At 38.1% G+C, this 20,346-nt stretch overlaps 1 protein-coding gene across 6 annotated transcripts in view; it reads right to left on the reverse strand.

Annotated features, from left to right (window-relative positions):
• VPS13B (vacuolar protein sorting 13 homolog B) overlaps nucleotides 1-20,346 on the reverse strand; it is a 418,623-nt gene that overhangs the window by 388,995 nt on the left and 9,282 nt on the right. The window contains exon 1 of one of the 6 annotated variants that reach the window (XM_048940341.1): nucleotides 19,122-19,224. The exons of the other annotated variants lie outside the window; for them this stretch is intronic. The gene's annotated coding sequence lies outside the window, so the exon portion shown is untranslated. Of the gene's footprint in view, nucleotides 1-19,121; nucleotides 19,225-20,346 lie in introns of those variants that run through there. 6 annotated transcript variants of the gene reach the window in all.

Genomic DNA, 20,346 nt, shown 5'->3' on the forward strand with positions numbered 1-20,346 from the left:
TAATAAATCTAGCTCACACCAGATGACAAACATTTTAAAATAAAAATTATATAGGGGATGGGAAGGGAATTTTATTCTGTAAGTGCTAATAACTTGAGTTATAGTACGATATTTGATAAAGTGTCCATCCATTTTAGCATTAACAAGAGCAATTCCAAATAGCAGTCACAAAACTACAGAAGAAAAAACACACATGTTTTTGCATATCAGCTAAATCAGCTAAATTGCTGATTTTGAAGAAAGTAATCAATTTACTACAATTTATTTTCCTATTGCTTATACCATAAGCAAAGCTGAGAAAATCTGAAAAAAATTAACAGAAGCTTCTGTTTATGTGTGGACGTTCCTGGACAAATGTACCTTGGTAACTTTTAACAAATCAGAATGAATGGAAGTTTGCACAGTCAGAAGTTTCCCCTTTTGGAAAACACCTCAGACGAGGTACTTTGACCAAGTGTTTTTATAGAGCATTATGGTTACATCTAAAACTATGCCAGTCACACATAACATGCCAATGACATCAAGGATAGGAAATTTACATGCAAGTTACTCTGACAATTCTCTACTGAATTATACTATACAAAGCAATTACCTCAAGGTTTAGAGTGAATTCAAATTGACAGCACCTGAAAACATACTAGATGAGGTTATGGTCTTTCCTAACAGACCGAAGTTACTATCTTCGTTCATCATTCTGTTTTCCATATTAAATTATGTCTTTTTTTTTTCTTTTAAAAAACATGCTCCCTCATTTTAAAATATTTAAAACTTAATGTGTAAGACCTCCAAACTGTCTCATAAGCATAGCTTATGGGAAGAGTGCATGTTCCCTTGGGGATCACTTAGCTATTTATGCAAATACAGTCTCTCTCCTTTCACAAAAGGAAGTAAAAACAGGTAAAGAAAAGCTCTTTTTAAAAGTAAACAGGAACATGTGTAAAAGTAATTACCATTATGAATTAAAGTTTTTTAGAAAAATCTTAAAAATCTTTTTAAAAAGTCAAACAAATTTTAAGTAAATACTACACAAACTTGCAGAGTTTTCCTGTCAATGCTTCATCTTCCTCTACAAGAATCTCATTTTTTCTGATCCCTTGCTGTTTCTAAAGCAATAAGCTTCACCAGCCAATAACACATATGTGCTTCATAAAAATAGGAATATATCTTAAAGTGCAGCATTCAAAAACTGCTGAGGAAGAACTCATTCCCTGCTAGTGGACCATCCTTACATGGCTGATATTGACTGGATAGGAAGCGATAAGTTGAGTGGAAATCACCCGGACAGGGCACAAAGTGTTGCAGCCAGAGGCACAAAGCCCAACCAGTGGCAGCATGTTTCTGCTGTCCTCCAGTCACCAGTACTAATAGGCCCATGGTGCTTAACAACCCTACTGAAGACCTGGAACACAGGGTAGTTATCACGCAAGGCTATGGCTGGTAACAGGCCAGGGAGAGGAGCTGATGCACCGGTGAGCACAACTGCTACTGATGGAGATCTTGAGCATCTGAGGAAATGGGCTGACAGGAACCCCGTGATGTCCCTGGGATGCAGCCACCTTATGCAACATTACAGCTAAGAGCCAAATGGCTACAGTGCAGCTTTGAAGAAAATGATCCAAGGGTCCTAGTGGACAGCAAGCTGGATGTGAGACAGTAGAGTGCCTCTATCACAAAGGAGGGCAACTGTGTGCTAACAAGGGTTAAAACCCAGCAAGGTGAGGGATGCAATTCTTCCTCTCTTCGGCCCTTGAGACCTCATGGGGAAAACTTTTGCCACATCAGAGGGGTCTGCGTATCACAAGAAGCCCAAAGAAGGACTACCAAAGTGGGAAGGGGACCTGAAGGATACAAGTTTTTCCTTGAGACCAACAGAGATAACAGGCAAGACAAATGAACCTGCTGGGAGGGTACAGAGAAGTTGGAGGCAGACTCTTAACAAATATGTAACCTCAGAGGAAAAGCAACAGACGAGCTGAAACACGCAATTCCAAGCACTGGAAAAGACCACCCAGGGAAGCCATGGAATCTCTACCCTCAAAGGTTTTCAGCATCAGACTGATCAAGACTGGAGCAAATGGGCTTGCTTTGAGCATGTGGTTGAGCTAGAACATCTCCAAACTTCACCCCAAATTGCTCTACGGCTGGTTTATGTGAAATAAGGAAACAAGTAGCAATTCCCATCTTCTAAAACATTATCTTAAAAAATATTTCACCAAAATGGAAGTACTGCCACAATCTTGCTTTCAAAAAGTTTCAATTGTTTCACTGCTTTAGAATTGTCAATAAACATATGTATATAACATATAAACTATTGAAACCACACTGCCATATAGCTTTACAGCTCTTCTGTTGGTTAGCACAGGTCAAGTATTATTTACAAATAAATCAGCAGATGTAATATAGCCTCAATGATTTTGTTGTAAAATTATCCTGCTAAAATATATCATTAAGAGTAATCAGAAACTACGTAGTTAAGTAGATAAAGAGGAAACTTATTTAATGTTTGTTCTAATGAGTAGTAAACTAGGAATGTAGCAACACTGAAACAAATCAGTGACATAAGCATGACAACAGTAAACCTTTTGGAAGTTGGAGGTTAACAGTCTAACACACATTAACATCAATCTGTATTTGTCAATTATACAAAGGACAAATATGCATACATTTTAAAATTATGAGGCTATAAATCAGCAAAAAAGAAGATTAAAATCAATCAGATAGGGATAGCATTTTGCAGAATGATTAAGGAGTCCGCTATTGCATACATAACAGAACATCTTATATACATATTTGCTGTACATATAAGTACCTTTCATTATTACAAAATGCAATTGTAAGTCTCTGCAAATAGGCAAATCACATACTGAAGAGGAAGCATTCAGATTAATCACTGTCATCCTTTAAGGCAGACAAGATAGTGAAAGGTCTGTATTTTTCTACTTTCCCCCTCTCTCCCCCCCCCCCCCAGAGTATCATTTCAAGTCTGTAGCCAGCTGATAAAGCATGCTGAAGAGAAAAAAAATAGGCAAGACTAACCTGCTTAGGAATAATGGACAGAAACGATCAAGAACTGATTTAACAACATTTGTATTTGCTCTCCTTGATGCATCTGGTCTCAGCTAATATTAAATTCAGACAATAAGCAGTGCACTAGCAAGTGACCAACAAGGCACACTGTGTAGCCTGCACTAGGTCAGCAGGTCACACTAATCTCTGTCTGTTACTAGAACCTATGTTAAGTTATTCTCCATTAAAAAGGTACAACATGCTCTGAAATACAGGTATGAGTTAAACTACATAAAAGCCAGCGATACGTTAACATGCTGCACTAGTAGCCCCAGCTGAAAGCCAAGAAGCTTGTATTAAGTCTGTTACACGGATACTGCAGAATCTGTCTATTGATTTCTGGGGAATAACATCTCCCTGTGATGTTGCTACTGTTTTGATTAGCTGATTATAAGACATATTAAAAGGAACATTCTTTGGTTTACAAGAAAGGGTGCTGTCAGACTGAAAGACTGTGGTGATAAGGCCATATAGGCAAAGATAAATAAAACAGACTGTTCTCACTAAGTGCTCCTCAGCCTGTTCAAAAATACACCCCAGTATCTCAACACCCAAGACAGAAAAACTAATAAAATGACTTTGCAAGCCTTTTTGAGGGAAACAAGTTGTACAAATATCTTCCTTCTGTTTATAGAAGAAAGTTATATTATAAGCTGTTAACGGATCATCTAGTAAAGTATTTATTTTGCTTTAAAAATATATTAGACCACCTACCATGATGTAAGTGCTTTTTAATAGAAACAAACATCTCAAAATGGCTATTCTGCCATTTCTCCTAGGATAGGCTTTTTAAAGATTTCACTCTTCCTCATATTACAGGAAGTTCGCCCAATGCTTTGGTTTGCAGAGTGGAGGTGAGAGACATCTTATTTCTGTAAGATTATTCTGCATTTAATACCTATAACAGTGGAATCCTGATCCTTGACTATAAAGAAGTTACAAAGAAGAAAACAAACAGTAGAAATATTACAGTAGTGGTAATTGGCAGCTACAGTCAGGATTTGGCAGTACTACAGTAGGACGTATGAAAAGAGAAAAAAAAAAAGGCAGTTCTAAAGTTTTTGTAGGACAAAGCTCACAGTACACAGAGCTCTGTAACTCAATACTTCTGAAACCAGGATGACCTGACAAGAGAGAATAACCAGACAGGTGTTAGGTGAGCTCTTTCAGCAAAACCTATGGATGTGTAGCACGCTTGGTGTAGGTTGGATACAGGGTAAAGTCAGCCTTCTGCCCCACTTGTATTCTCCACACCTGGGACCAAGAAGAAAGATTGGCCACAATAGCTTACCCTGAAGGACCAGGAAGATAGACTGACAGGAAGCATGCTCACAATTGCAAACTATTGCAGCTATTCGCATTACAGCACAGTTCCAACCACTGAGCTGTTCAGTACCTTAACGGACACATTTCCTCTTACAGTAGTGCATTTCTGTCCAAAAGTAACATTATTTAAGGTAGTTTACATTTTTTGTATGTTATTTTGGAAGCCTCTCTATCAAAGAATGGACAAACTCTTAGCCTTGCTACAAGTCCCTTAAAATACTAGTTAAGAATAGCTGAACACTGTATTTCTATAGCAGTCATCAAATATGTTCTCCTGAATGCTGCAGGAAGAAAGGAAAACCAATGTGAGCATGGTTTGATCATATTGCTGATTTATTAAACAACATCTGGAAACCATGAGCAAGATCTCAGCCCATTCAGCTTACTCTTCCTATTGTAATCTGTTCCACCTGCTAGAGGGCTAGCACCAGTCCCAAACCCTATTTAAACTGGCCCCAGACTCTCAGTCAAGATGTCACTTGCCTCTTGGAAGTCCATTAAGGGTGCTCATCTCCCCCCACTGCACTAGAGGATTGCAGTTCCAGCCCTGTTTCACACTTTCTTTAGTGGGAACTTTTCCCTAACATGCTTCCTATTTCAGATTATTAGATAGAAAGCCAGACCTCCTGTGCAAAAATTCCCCTCCACCAAAAGCACCTGCCAAGGATGTAGTAATTTTTATTACAACATAACCTTGCCACCCGTTTCCCTCAGAGGACAGAATAATACTGTCCAGACCAAGTTTTCTCTTAATTCCAAACAGTATTAAGCAGGATATCTAGGAGCAGACCCTCAGCAATAACACAGCCAGGTGAGTATTCCCCAGTTCTCAAGCTTTTAACATCACGATAAACCTCTGCCACATGATAGAGGAAGGCACAAAGCTTTACCTGGAGAATCCATGAGAGCTCTTCTCATTGCTGAGAATCATTTGGGTAGCATTTGGCTTTCAATAGTTACTGGGGGTGGAAAGGACAGAACAGGGACACAGCCTCCCCAGCTGATGCTGACTTTAACAAATTCATGAATTATTATCCTTTAAATTCTACTTCCCCATCAAAATTGTTTGAAATTAGTCAGTAAGCTCAAAATTGGAAGAAGAATGAATGGCTAAAAAACACAATCAAGAACTTCTAGCTTCCATCAGACACCAACCTTAAAACTAACACAACTCAAGTACACCGGCATCTTAGATTTCATCCTAGCAGTCCTTTCTTCCCAAGTTACTGCCTGAGATGGATCCGACCAAATTTGAGTTTGTGGCCATTCCCCACAGGACTTGGAATTTCTCCAGCTGGAAACGGCACTTCAGAGACGTGTCTGTCAGTGTAGAAGTAGGAATGAGGTAGGCACAAGTAGGAGTGAAATTTCTCAGCTATAGGCATAAAGTGAACTCCTTCACAGCTTTCACTGCTTTCTGCAAATTAACAAGTGTGGGGGATATCACTAAAGTAAGACCTCAGTGTACAATACAGTTTACAGAAATAAACTGGAACCTTTTAAATCAAAAGGGAAAGGACTCCTAATCATGGTAAGAATTAAAGACAATCTTCATAAAGAGAATACCAACGGATTTTTAGTGCTGTGTTAGGATAAAATATCTTTAATATTTCCCGACTTACCCCCATTATTTCCATACATTACTTTTTATGTATTCTATACACATAGGTGTAATAACATCTAGTGCTACATAGCAGTATTAGTTATATGTAGAAATGATGGTATAACTGCTTGAACAAAAAATCTGTAGGGTTAATGCAACTGCACAGTAAATTTCAGAGTTCTACATAACCTGGCAAAAATACTGTTTGTCCTAACTTTAGTAGTTCCTAAACTACTTTTCCAAGTAGTTTTCTAACCTTTCAGTTATTAGCATTCTAAACACAAAAGCCAAGTGGGAGGCTCCAGTTATCTTCTGTTACTTAGTTTTCTCAAAGCAAAATTTCCATTTTATTATTTTAATTCAAATATTTGCATTTAAACTACAAACTGACAGACAGCACTGTGAGATTTCTAACAATTCCATTTAAAATTTTATATTACATTTTTTACTCTGCAATTTTAAGTTAACTTCACATACATCCATGGGAAAGAACAGATGTTCAGCAAGTGTAATTTTATCTGTTACATCTTACCTAAAAAGCATCAGTTAACAAACTAATGGACTAAACTACAAAACTAAGTGAATTGCTGCACAAACTTCTTGGTTAATAAATGTAAAAGAGTACACATGGGTGCTACTTATTCAAAATGCACATTATGGAGTTTTTGTAATCAGTCATTTCTTTCGCAATTGTTAGCCTATGATGTGAGTACCATTTCAAGGAATTTACTGCTATTTATAACACTTCTTTTTAAATAAGAAAGCTTTTGAAATATTACCTTAAAACCTAAATAAACAGTAATTTATCTTCTAAAATAGTCAGCAATCTGTCACACAAAATCACCAGAATGCTATATGGCAAAAGAAGCACAGCTGTCAACAGTGCATTATAATTGTTGCAAAGTTTCACAAAAGACCTCTCTAATTATAACATCACAACACATAAATGTTTATCACAGTGGTTAGCTTGAAATACAGTGTGTATTCATAGCTGAAATGAAAGAGGAATGTGAGTGTCAACAAGAAAAGAAGCTGAGTGCCCAAGGGAACAAAGATAAAAACGTTCTGAAAGTAGCTGTGGCAGTGATATAGGACTTACTGTTAGTTGTTCAGCTGTGTATTCCAGACATATGCAGAAGTGAGAGATTAAGAACTGGACAATAGGATGGAGGAAAAAAAGATTTAAAAGAAATAAAGAGATCTGGGGAAAATAAACATCCTCTTAAACGCCCAATTCACCAGATTTTGATGTATCAACAAATCTTAGAAATTTGACAGACAATTCACAGGTAATACAATAAAGCTGTCAATTTGTTCAGGTTTCTGTAACATTCATCATTTTGCATGGTATTTATTTGTAGGGACAGCAGATATTTTGAGGTTCTTCAGATGCTAATCTGAAACGCAGCACCCTCGATACTACTGTGCATTTGTTTCAATACAGCTGCATTCAAACCAATGGAAAAGCAGTCTCCTTGGTATGTTATGGTGGTTTTACAGAATCACAGAATTGTAGGGGTTGGAAGGGACCTCCAGAAATCGAGTCCAACCCCCCTGCGAAAGCAGGTTCCCTACACCAGGTCACACAGGTAGGCATCCAGGTGGGTCTTGAACATCTCCAGAGGAGACTCCACAACCCTGCTGGGCAGCCTGTTCCAGTTACACTGACTGACAGCTAGACTCCACCACACTGCTCCCTCATTGCCCACACCCTTAAGAAACAGAGGGAGAAAATACAATAAAAATGGGATCAAGTAATGAGATAGGACAAGGAAGTCACCCACCAACTACTGTGACAGCCAAAACCAACTATATGGATGACTAATACTGAGCTTATTGACTATTACTAGTAGAGCAGTGACAATTATAATCAAGCTACAGATAGCTCTCTGAACAGTAGATAAACCAACTGCCACAAGAAAAAAAGTCCCATAGTCAGCTCACAGCAATATTTCAACTACAACTTAGGAAGCCGAACTACACACAAAGCAGTAAATAACAGCTCTAGTATTTCTAAATGGGAGAAAAGCAAAACAATTCTCCAGTCTGCAAAACAGTAAACGTTAATTTTTGTCTCTAAAAGTGCATCCATTAATAGATTCTGATTTTGTATCATCAGCTTACATACACAGATATTACTAGGTGTAAATTAAACACTACAATGTATTTAAAAAGTCACAGAAACAGGTTTCTCTCTCACTAATGTGCAGTTGTTTAGATGGCTACCTTTTAAGCTATCTACAGTGTACAGAAGCTAAGTGTTCAGATACATTCAGCTGTACTTGACAGGACAGGACATAAGGACAGGACCATAAGACAATACAGTTAAAAGTCAACAATATTGAGTTCAACCATGGATAAGTAATAAAGGTATGCTTATTAACTCCATATACCCAGGAAAGTTGGACTTTTTTCCCCCCTTGGGAGGAAAGAATTTAGGTTTTTAGCTAGAAAGTGCCTGAATTTCAGAATCACTTTGCCACAGTGCTTGCTACCTCGTTAAATCTTTACCTGGATTACTGTAGGTGGATTAGAAAATGCCACCGTGATTGTAAAAAAGAAGCTCATTTGGAGATATTCAGTAAAACATTTTATTAAATAAGAGTACAGTGAAACCAGCTGTAGCAAACCACACACTCCAGAGAATCATGAACCTACACACTACTCATATTTTGTGCCATTGCTAAGTTGGAAACTTTAAAGTAGCAAAATTAGCCTCTTTACAACCAAGCTATTAGTTCCTAATGAGCTCAATTAAAAAGCAGTACATATGGCAGCAACAAGACACACAGGGCACATGGAAATGGCACTACTGAAAAGCCAAAGCCCAGACAGAACTGAACTTGGCCACTAAAATAAAGAACAACAATAAATATTTCTGTAAATACATCAACAGCAAGAGGAAGGCTATGGAGAATCTCCATCCCTTGTTGTATACCACGGGCAACTTGGTGACCAAGGATCAGGATAAGGCTGAGGCGCTTAATGCCTTCTTTGCCTCAATCTTTAATATTAAGACTTGTTACTCCCTCAGAACACAGCCCCCTGAGCTGGTAGATAGGGATGGGGAACAGAAGAGGCCCTGCGTGATCCACGATGAGATGGACCTGCTTCAAAAGTTCACGGGGCCAGATGGATTGCACCCTCAAGTGCCGAGGGAGTTGGTGGATGTGGGTGCCAAGCCACTCTCCATCATTCTTCAGCAATCCTGACTAACTGGAGATGTCAAGGACTAGGGAAGTAATCCTGCCCTGTACTCAGCATTGGTGAGGCCTCACCTCAAGTACTCTGTTTAGTTTTGGGCAATTCAGTACAGAAAGGACATGGAGGTGCTGTAGCAGGTCCAAAGAAGGGCAACAAGGCTTGTGAAGGGGCTGGAGAATAAGCCCTACAAGGAGAGACTGAAGGAACTGACTGAAGGCTACTTAGTCTGGGGACAAAGAAGCTGAGGGGAGACTTCATTGCTCTCTTTCTGAAAGGTGCTCATCTGAAATATGCTTACAAGCAAGAGCAGGGCTGGTCTCTTCTCACTGGTGACAGGACGAGGGTAAATGGCCTCAAGTTGCACTAGGCTAAGTCTAGGTTGGATATCAGGTAGCACTTCTTTACAGGGTTGTTAAGCACTACAATAGGCTCCCCAGGGAGGAGGTTGAGTCACCATCCCTGAAAGTATTTAAAAATCATTTGGATGCGGTGCTCAGGGACATGATTTAGCAGAGGGTTGTTAGAGTTAGGGTAGTATGGTCAGGTTGTGGTTGGACTTGGTATCTTCAAGGTCTTTTCCAACTTGAGCAATTCTATGATTCTATGATTCTACTTCAGTGATAGGACTCGACAGGTCAGGTTGGTGGTGGGACTTGATATTGAAAGTCTTTCCCAATCAATATGATTCTATGAATTATCAAGGAATGCTGACAACTGAGGAACCTGCTGAGCCACCTATAAGGTAAAGAATAGTGGTAGATGGTCTCATGTGCATAATGAGTACGTCAGACTTCTCCAACAGTAATTCTGAAAGTTTTCAAGCCTAAAAAACACTTCAGTATGTCTTCACCTTTTGTCTGTAATGGATTATTATTACATTTAAGTATTTTGCACAGAACATGAAATACCAGCATCAGCAGACTATCAAACATTAAGAGCCGGTATTCATCTTTGCTAAACAATCAAAGCACATAGGACTTGCAACAAGTCCATCATCACTGATAACTGCTTAGGATCTCAGAATCACTAATTACAATCAAATCAGTTTAAAAGTGGATAAGTTTAATCATGGATAGAGACAAAATGTTAGCTTTAAATGAGCTGTGTTTTACCCTTAAGTAGAGTCAGAATCTTATAATTGCATCCCAAACTAAGAACTGAAATGCCAACATCATTCATCTCTAGCCAGTTGCAGCAGGGTCGGAGGGAAGATTGTCAGTAAACAAGGGTGCATCGTCTGTTCCTTCCGCTCATACACAAGCAAACTGATTTCAGGCAGGTTCCTGCAGTCCCCTTATCTCGATACTTGCTTACAGTAGTAGACCACAACAAAAACAAGTGGAAAAAAAATTCAGTTGGAAGCACCGAAAAAGTTTACTTCAGACACATGAGATTGCAATTTGGTATTTTCATTTCAAATGAAGTATACAAACATTCTCAAAAGCAACACAACTTCTATACAATTTTTTTTTTCCCATTTTTTTCTGTTTCCACAAACATACAAAAACAACCATCCACCTAAACTGACGTGCAGCCTGATGAGACGCTGACTCTGCCTGTGTACAGTAAGTGAATGATTCTCTCCTCTTAAAGAACATCCTCATTGTGGCATTCCTGAAGTCCATCCACACACAACAGAAAAGTAGTTTAGGTATAGCTCAATACTGAATAGTCCCAAATTCCTGTCCTTTAACAGGCAGGGAAATACTGCTCTGCCTTCTTCCAAATTCAGTATCTTGTTTCATTTTGTTCAAAAGAAAAAAGAATTCTAACAATAACCAAACAGGAATTTCACAACAAAGTAAGGATTATTTTGCAGGAGTTACGTTTTCACCCAAAATGCCAGAAGGAAAATGCCTGAGCAGCTGTATATTCTGTGAACTTCTTTTAAGTTAACATGGATTATACGTTCACTGACAGAAGGCAATATCAACTTTTCCAACAGCTACATGCACAGTACACTTCTTCTGTTTAAGTACTTCTGTCCTCAATAAAGCAACCAGTATATGATAACAAACTACAGTTTTATAAGTCACATTTGTGAGTGGAATACTCTTAGATATGTAATAAAGGAAGAAAAGATAAGAGCACCTCAACCTTTAAACGGAAGCCCTAAGAAAGGAAACTTCACTACAGAAGACTTAACACTACCAAAAACTGGAGTACTCCAGATGAAAATAATTGTTGTATACACTTAAGAAGATAAAAAAAGATGTCTGTTGTTAACACCATGAAACCCAATTTCTTCCAACTTCTATATAGATAAAACCATAGTTCATTTTTGAACAAGTTAAGCAAAGTAAAACATACTTAACAGAGCAGAAAATGAAGTTTTATTCACTGCACAAAATAAATCAACCAAACTATAATGTCTGTTGATGACAATGAAACCACCAGCATATGCACTTGGGACTCTGATCTATTCTGTCCACCAGATGCTCCCTTATGGAAGGCTGGTTAAAAGAATTATAGAGTTCATTGCGGCTTAAACAGATTTTTCTCATGCTGTTAAATATTTTTTTCTGAAGTTTTACTGCAAAATCCTAATGTTCATTATGATTGTAAGCAAATATCAAGAATGAACAACCTATAGCCCACAGGCCACATGCAGTGCAGCAGGACAATTCAGCTCACTTATTCCCTTTGGCCTCCTCTGCTATGAACCTCAGCTGCACACCAGATGACTGCAGTGGTGCAGGCAGCCTGCTCCCCAGGACCAATTTATGTCACAGGCTTGTAGCCTCTCTCCCATAGCATAATGAGCCCATATTTAAATGCATGCTGGGAAAAGCATCCTGAAGAGCTTCCAGGAAAGACGGCCACTTCCCACTGCCTGAACAATGCACTTATCCCACAACCCTGTCACCATCCGCATCTGAGGAGCACATGGAAAAGAGGATAGCCAGAACAGGCTGAATGAACATTTGGGATCAGCAGCACACTCTCACCTACCGTTATTCTCAGATCTCCACCAGACCCTGCTTGGGGAGAAACTCGGGGGCAGTAAGCTACACAGAAAGACAGAGGCTTCCAGAAAGCATCCGTCCTATAGTGCAATCCAGGTGACATTCACATGCATCAAGTGTCCCAGAGGTCATAAAATATGACACGCTTCTGCCAGAAGGAATAATTTAAAAAAAATAAGAAAAACAGAGCACCCCACCCATCCAAAGCACCTGAGAACTGCTGCTTTCCCCAGTACGCCATACAGCAGCACTGACTGCACTGCACCGATCATGAGACCGCTCTGCCCACAGAACTGGGTAGAAAACTACAGAGCTTCTTTGAAAAAGTAATTCCTAATCACCCCACAATTTTAAAATATCAACACTAACAAGCTTTGGGCCTAATGCTAAGTAATTACATATGACCACGACTGCAGCAGCTGTTAGCATATTTCAGGGAATCCTACACTAACCCAAAGCACTGAGTAACGCTGTCAGGCTAACAATAAGCAAATAAATAAATAACGCACACCAGGAGCCTGGCTATGTAACAAAACCAGAAACACAAAATAAATATTCAGCTTTAATTGAAAATATTTGGAAATGAAACAGCTCCAATCAATACATTTTTCCAAAAGAATGATTCACGCGTCTACAATAAAAAAAGCTAAAGCAATTTTGTGTTATTCAACTTCCAATAAGAGGCAATGAATCAGCAAGTATACTAATGAAGGACAGCGAGTTCAAGTACTAGTGTGGCTCTTCAGACCTCTGCTTCTGGACAGATAGCCTGTTAGATATCAATTAGTCCCCAGCAGATCAGTGCCTGAGCAATGGAGCAATCAAGTTTGTTCTGTGATCTCCTGGTGGAAAGTTTATTTGTTTAACAGATGCGTTCAAATTAAGATGACTGTGACAAGTGGATATTGCTAGCTGTGCAATACAATTTCCTTGTGGTTCTCCAGAACATAGGAAGACCTACATTGACTGTAGGGGATTTGCGTATATAAGCAAAAGGGCACAACCAAAACACAATATTTCCATGCTCTACTGGCAAAAAGGCAGTTTACTGGTCAAGTTCATCACTGACTACAAGCGCTCAAAATAAAACAATGTGCCATTTGTGCATCAAAACTATTTAGCAGGAACCATCGCCTAAGTGCAGGTATTTAAAGTAAGTCACAAGCCATAAATGAATAAGGTGAACTTTTTCTGCTTAAGTTCAATGACTGTATTTAATAAATTATAATTGAGTCGCACCCTTCCTGAGAAAACACCACTCCTTCCAAAGGGAACAAGCTATAATTTCAGTGTACACTATACTTCATAGAATTAAGAATATTTTTTGTCTTTCAGAATTTTAAGAAGCCTTCACCAAAGGTGGGTAACTTACAGGTTTTTTCCACTACAAAATCTGTAATCATGCCTCTTCTGAAATAGGCTTTGCTATAATGAGGAGCTAAAATACATTCCAACAAATTTAACTACGCTTTAATCTATCAACAAATGAGAAAAAACTACTTCCTCTCTAAGGAAATATTTTTTAAGCACATTACCTCACCTCATTCCCTGTTAAACCATACACCAATCCAAACTCTTCACCCAACTACATGAAACAAAGCTGGATTGTTGGATTCTAATTTTGATGGGGACAAATCTGGAAATACTGCAAAGTAAATCAACTGAAGTATTCCAGACCTATGGCAGGGAAGGTAGAATCAGAGTCCAACCCGGACTTCTGGGAATTATGCCAAACATGATACATAAATTCACCTTGCAACAAAGACACTGACTATTGGTATCGCATTTCCTTGCTGTTGTAGGTCATTGAAAAAAGCTAACTAAGATCAGTAAAGGCATGAGGATTATTCGTTCTACTTTGTATTCCTGTGTCTACATAGCGGAACATTTTTTATTTACAAAGACAAACACGTTAGTATTAACATTGCCTTAGTAAGCCTATTTTCTGGAATACAAATCAGTGAGGCTTTGGTATCAAAGTTTTAAATCTGCTATGTACTCATCCAATTGCAGAATTAACATAAATATTTAGAAAAACTTTCAGGAGCCAAGCTTATCAGATCAATATTCTGTTCTTTTTCTAACACTTGAAATACAAAAGTCTGCTCTGAAGTATGATTCCACAGCAATGGCACAACAGCAATTACTGCTCATCTCTATTCTTGGGCAAATGTGGTCCACATCAACATCCAATAACTTACGCTGTGACATCAATAATTACCAACTCTCCAAATTAACCACAGCAAAGAAGAAACCAGATAGCCTCTGCTAGCTCATAAATTGCCACGAAGACTAGACTTATCCTGCAACAACCTTGCTCTGAAAGCAGTTGGGAGTAAGTTTGAAAGCTGAGCTAAGTATCAATGAATGCAACTTGGCCTTCAACTTGCAGTTCAGCTGCATCATTCGTGTACCAGCCAGCTTCCCTTCTCAGAGCTCTCAGGACAGGGCAGAACACAGACATGACAGGGAGGAATCACACTGCCTGCTGGCTAATGTATGCCAACTGGAGCAGCTACCTGCCCGGGTCAGTCCTACAGAGCAGTTTCCCAAATATATGATGATTTGCATTATCATCTTAACTTTCTCAGTATATAGCGTCCCAACGCATAAAATTACAGGCATAGCATTTATATTCTGGTTCAAGTGTAGGCAGTCAAAATAGTTATACATTTCCAAAATCATCATTTATTAATGCAAAAATTTCCCTACCAATTTTGATGTAATATACTTGTAGTTCCATGACAGGCAGTACCACAGGGACATTAATAAGATCAGAAACCTGTTATTTGATTCCAAACAATCACTCAGAAGCAAATCTTAGGTTGCACAACTACTGATTTTCTTAAACTTACATAATATACATACACATATATATTACACACACATGCACACTCATTCCCCTTTGTACTAGGATATTCAACACAGATAATCTCACCTGAAATATACCAGCATATGCTAATCACTATTGTTAGTGAGAGGAATTTATAGTTCCCATCTGTTGACAGTTTTTGTTTTCAATTTTAGAAACAGTTTCTAAATACTAAGACAGTAAATAAATTCTGTGAATTTATTTAAAGTAATTTTTCCTGAGCTCCCACTTGTTCTAACTCAATGCCATGATCCACAGACTTTGAAGTTCTAATAAGCAAGATACAATAATCACCCCTGCATCAGTTCTGATGCAAAGCCTACTACACCATCCACTACCACACTAAGATTCTGGCTTGCTACACGCAGTTCCTTCAATTCCCTAGCAGCACAGCTATTTCAAAGAAAACAACACTGGATGTTATCCTAGTTACTACAGAATTATTATTTAAGTTTCAAAAAGTCACTTTCTAAATGATGCTATGTTGAGAGTTCAACCTGATATTGTAACTAAATACACAGCCTGGGTTCTGAAGTTTTCTAGTGATTATGGGACATAAAGATGGTCCATAGAACGATGTCAGAAAAAAACTGTTTTGGTTTGTTAGAAGGAAGGAAAGAAATACACTTTGACTACCAATCAGGTGGACACATGCCTTCCCACAAAACTGCCAGAAGTGTTTGTTTGTTTTTCCCCTGCTACCATTGCCTTATTAAAGTCTGGAATAATACAAATTTTCAACTTTGTGAAACAACTGTTTAACTCTGTACTACATGCTCTACTTTGTATTTCCTGCCCAATCTGTTCCTCCTACACACCAAGCAATAATGAAATACAAATTAGTCAGATGGGAGGCTGTCTGTAATATACATACACACATACACACAAACGCATGCATAAAAAACTCAGTCTCTGCACCAATGCAGTGCAACAGAGAAGCAGGTCTGCTATTTCCTTACTTCTCAAGTAACATGGTTCCTCAGCCAAGGGAATCCAAAGCAACCAGGAAGGAAAGATGGAACTACAGATGAGAAAAGAAGCAACGTTGGCTTCCTCTGAGACTGATACTACTCATCCCCTCCACATGAGCAATGTCATTCAACTGTCAACTAGTTAACTACTTCCCAGACAACATGGAAATAAGAATAAAAATGGGATATATATGGATGCTAGGAGTCAAAAAAAAAAAAACAAGTATGAAAAGCAGCACTAACATGGAACAGTAATGCAAAAGAGAACTTACATATGGAGATGAACACAGAAGCAAGGTTACACAAATAAAAGGGAAGAAAACAAATACAAAAGCCACTCAGCAAATAATGCCTCCGATTTTATTACATTGGCCCATGACATCAGAGCAGGCTGCTGGTGATATGCAGGCTTTTGTTAATCACTGGTGAAGATGCAGGGCTAATGGTAGTGACTATGCTGAAAAACAGTATTTTGTAGCTGAGAATTTGCACTGTCCAATAGTGTCATTGTGCTCTTTGTACCTGTTACAGTTTCCATGGAAATAAAGGGCACTGCTTTTAGAGCAACCCACGTAACACTGTTATTAACAACAGCATTTGACATAGGCTTACAAATTTTCATGCGCACGACTAATGAGAGATGCAGGTATTTGACATCAAGTGGTTTTACCAGCTATTGCTGTATGCTATTTTATTTTACACAGAACATGAGAAGCTACTGCCAAAGTTAGTCAAATGCTATGTCCAATTTTAGAGAATGTTATGGAAGCAAAAATAAAAGCTAGAAGTGAAGACAGAGAAATGGGGAAAATACAGTTTCTTGTGTCCTAACTGCAAACACCACAGTGTCAAACATAAGCAGATTCCCACAATTGAGAAATGGTTAAATATTTCTGTCAAGACATATTCCCAATATGGCTTGCAGATTACAACTCTAAACAGACTCTTGATCCAATGGAAGTTTCACAAATTACCTTCTATTTTCATATTAGCTCATGTACAAAATTTCCTGACATTTCAACTGCCAGCAAATGAACTTATTTTCCATCAACAGTGATACTGAATATGTATGAACACTACATGAATATACCTAATCATTCGCTGATCTAACTCAATTTTGATATTCTCAACTGCCAGTACACTATTTTCTCAATCAATCAACTCATTTTTGAAAATGGACCTCACAGTATCAATTAGCACAAAACTTCATACCTGTTATTAACCTTGAAATTACGATTCTGATAATACTACATGACAGTTTCCTTCTTGTAAGGCAGCTCTCAAACTCTTCATCTTATACTTTGTATACAACATATAAAGTCACTATCAGACTCACTGCTCTAAGAAGGTTGTTTTTTAGGAAATACTCCTTCTCCAAAAGAGTGGTGAAGCATTGGAGTAGGCTTCCCAGGAAGGTGGGAGTCACCATCCCTGCAGGTGTTAAGGAGCAGATGTGACACTCAGGGTATGGGTTATTGGGCATGGCAGCAATGGGTTGGCAGTTGGACTAGATAATCTTAGTGGTCTTTTCCAAACTTAAGGATCCTATGAAAAAGACATCACTATAAAAGTGCTAAATGAAAACACTTAAGAAACATAGACACTAGGCTTCTATAGTGCTAAAGTAGAAATCTGAACTACTAAAGATTGCGAGTTAGTCCTCCAATTTCAAGTTCAGTACTTCTGCTGTCACTGAACACCATACACATACACTCAAGGCAGAAAAAATATACCATCCATACAGCCATATTTGAGTTACTAAAGATGAGATGAGAAAGGGGAAAAAAACACTAAGGTCCTCGAGCTAGTTACACCACCTAGGCAAACATTATATAACTGTACCCTCATCATCAAATACAAGCCTTCTGTCTTCCCTTTCAAAGTCTTTCATAACCTTTTTGCACACCCTATCTACCATCTTGATCATTTCCTAGTCAAGATTAATTTCTGCTTTCAGCACTCTTTGATGACAGTCTCTACTGATTATCAGATAAGTATGTCTGCTATTCTGACAAGCATACTTATGAGCTGTTCTCCACTGTTTACAGACTTAAAATATTCCTTCAAAACCTTCTTTGTAATACCTCATAAAAGAAATAGTGGTTAGAAGTCTACATACTGATAAAAAAAAAATAAAAATAGAAGGTTTTCTTTTCTATAAAAATAAAAGGTGCTCGTGTAACTGTTTGTATTTAAAAGACTTCCCTGATTGAGAAATTTGTTACAGAATCATAGAAGACCCTCAGTTGGAAGGCATCAGAAGTCTCACTGAATCCAACTCCTGATTCCACACTAGACCTTGTTATAGAGACAATTTTCATTAAGTGCACTGGTTTCCCCTGATGCACTGTGTCCTGTGCCTTTAACACAAGAACTCAAAACTGAAGTACTAATACAGACAATGCTTTTCTCCTTGAATCTCTCCACTTGCATCATTTCCAAGACTAAAAACTGCAGAACTCAAGGTTGAGCATCCAGAAGATTAGTCTTGTGGTTAGCTATGATGCCAGTAAGGTGAAGGATACAGAGGCAGACTTGTCCTTCCCAATTAGCACAGAATTTAAAGCCTCCTGTTTGAGCAAAGAGATATTGTGACAGGAAAGGAGGAAGAGGAACGAGCAAATAACTTTAAACAGCTTTCAAATAAGAAAAAAAAAGACTGGGTAGAAAAGAAAAGATGCTGTTAAGGTCCAACAGGATAAAAAAGGTGACCAAAGCCCTGGGGTGGGAACTTGCCTCTGAACAAGGGGATTTCAAGTCCATGTACTGCTGGAAATTCAACTATCCCATGAAACTATACATAACATTCATGAAGAACAATACCAGAGTAATTTACCATAAGTAAACAAATAGAAGTCAGAAAGCAAGTTCAAAACCACACGTAAGTGCATAAGAACATATTTCCATCATACCTACCAGCATCTCATAGCTTTGATAACATAAGGGGTCATGCTGCAGAAGTCTACATTCAAAAGCAATAAGACAAGCACAACTGCACTAAGGAGACATATAAAAATAAAATGCAAAATGCTGCACACCAAATTACCAAGGTAATAGCATTAACCTAATTTATAACCAAGACTACATACATAGCATGTTCTATACAACACCACCTTAATCACTGCAAAGTTCTGTTCCTGATGCACTGAAGTTTTATTTTCTTACAAAGGAGCCACACATATTCAACAATTCCACCAATTGTTGAAGTGGTAGTATTAGCTGCAAAGAAGAGGAAAAGCAAGGAAAATAGAGGAAAAATTACCATCATCAACACTCAAACCTCCTAATGTGCTACCAAAACACCACTAATGGTTTGGTATTTGTGGTTTTTGTATATCACTGAGTGAACTCACCAGGTACACAGTATTTCTGCTTAGAATATTAGCATAAAACCAGAAATTGAGCCATTACAGCCACTTCAAACTTTTCTCTCAATCAAGGAGACAATGCAATTAGTTGACAACAAAAAAAATAAACCAATGACACAGCAAAACTATAGCACAGGCATACAGAAGAGGTTTCTTTGTCCACAACAACCTGTAGGGTCCACTAGCAAATAATTTCAAGTGAAACTGTGTACTTCAACTCCCACCCATAGCCAAAATAAATGTGTTTTGAAGTAGACTCTTTCCAAGGAAGAGATACATCACTCAATGAGGAGGTCAGGGAATGAATTTTTTGCTCAGATGAAACCACATATATGCTCATTAAGGATTTTGTCTGAGGAAGGAGATGCGAGATTATGGCAGCAAGCTTTTGAAAACTAAAAACTTTCTTGCTAATTATATAGTTCTTCATTTACAGAAAATCTGTGCAGAAGAGTTTTAGCTGGAGATAAATTCACCTGAAGATTATTTTACTACAATCTTCCACAAAGAAATTCTATTACTAGTTTTTTTTTTCATTCACTAATTACTAACTTTTATGATAACAGGTCTTTGCCATCTGCGCAGTCACACTAGAACACAAGAATTTGTTGAAATATTTTAGAAAATATTTTTTAATAGTAATTTAATAAAATCCAAACTGTCGACTTGTTATTAGTCAAAGATAATTCCTCTACAGCACAGATTCAAATTTTACTCTCCTGAGTGTACATAGTACTGAATAATTTGTCCAAAGGTCAGCTGTAATTTTCAGAAATCCTTTATTGCTCCTGAATCTGAAACATCTGTAACAAATACTTGTTTTGAGAATGCTTTACATTCATGACATTTGACCTTCTGCTGTATGCACCACAAAACTTGAGTTTCAAATACCATGCAAGCAGGAAATTCGATCATTCCAGCAGTAGCCCTCTGCATGGTTGAATATCAAATATTAGTTCTGGGTTGCACA

This window comes from Lagopus muta, chromosome 3 (genome assembly GCF_023343835.1).
Source record: "Lagopus muta isolate bLagMut1 chromosome 3, bLagMut1 primary, whole genome shotgun sequence".
Lineage (NCBI taxonomy): Eukaryota > Metazoa > Chordata > Aves > Galliformes > Phasianidae > Lagopus > Lagopus muta.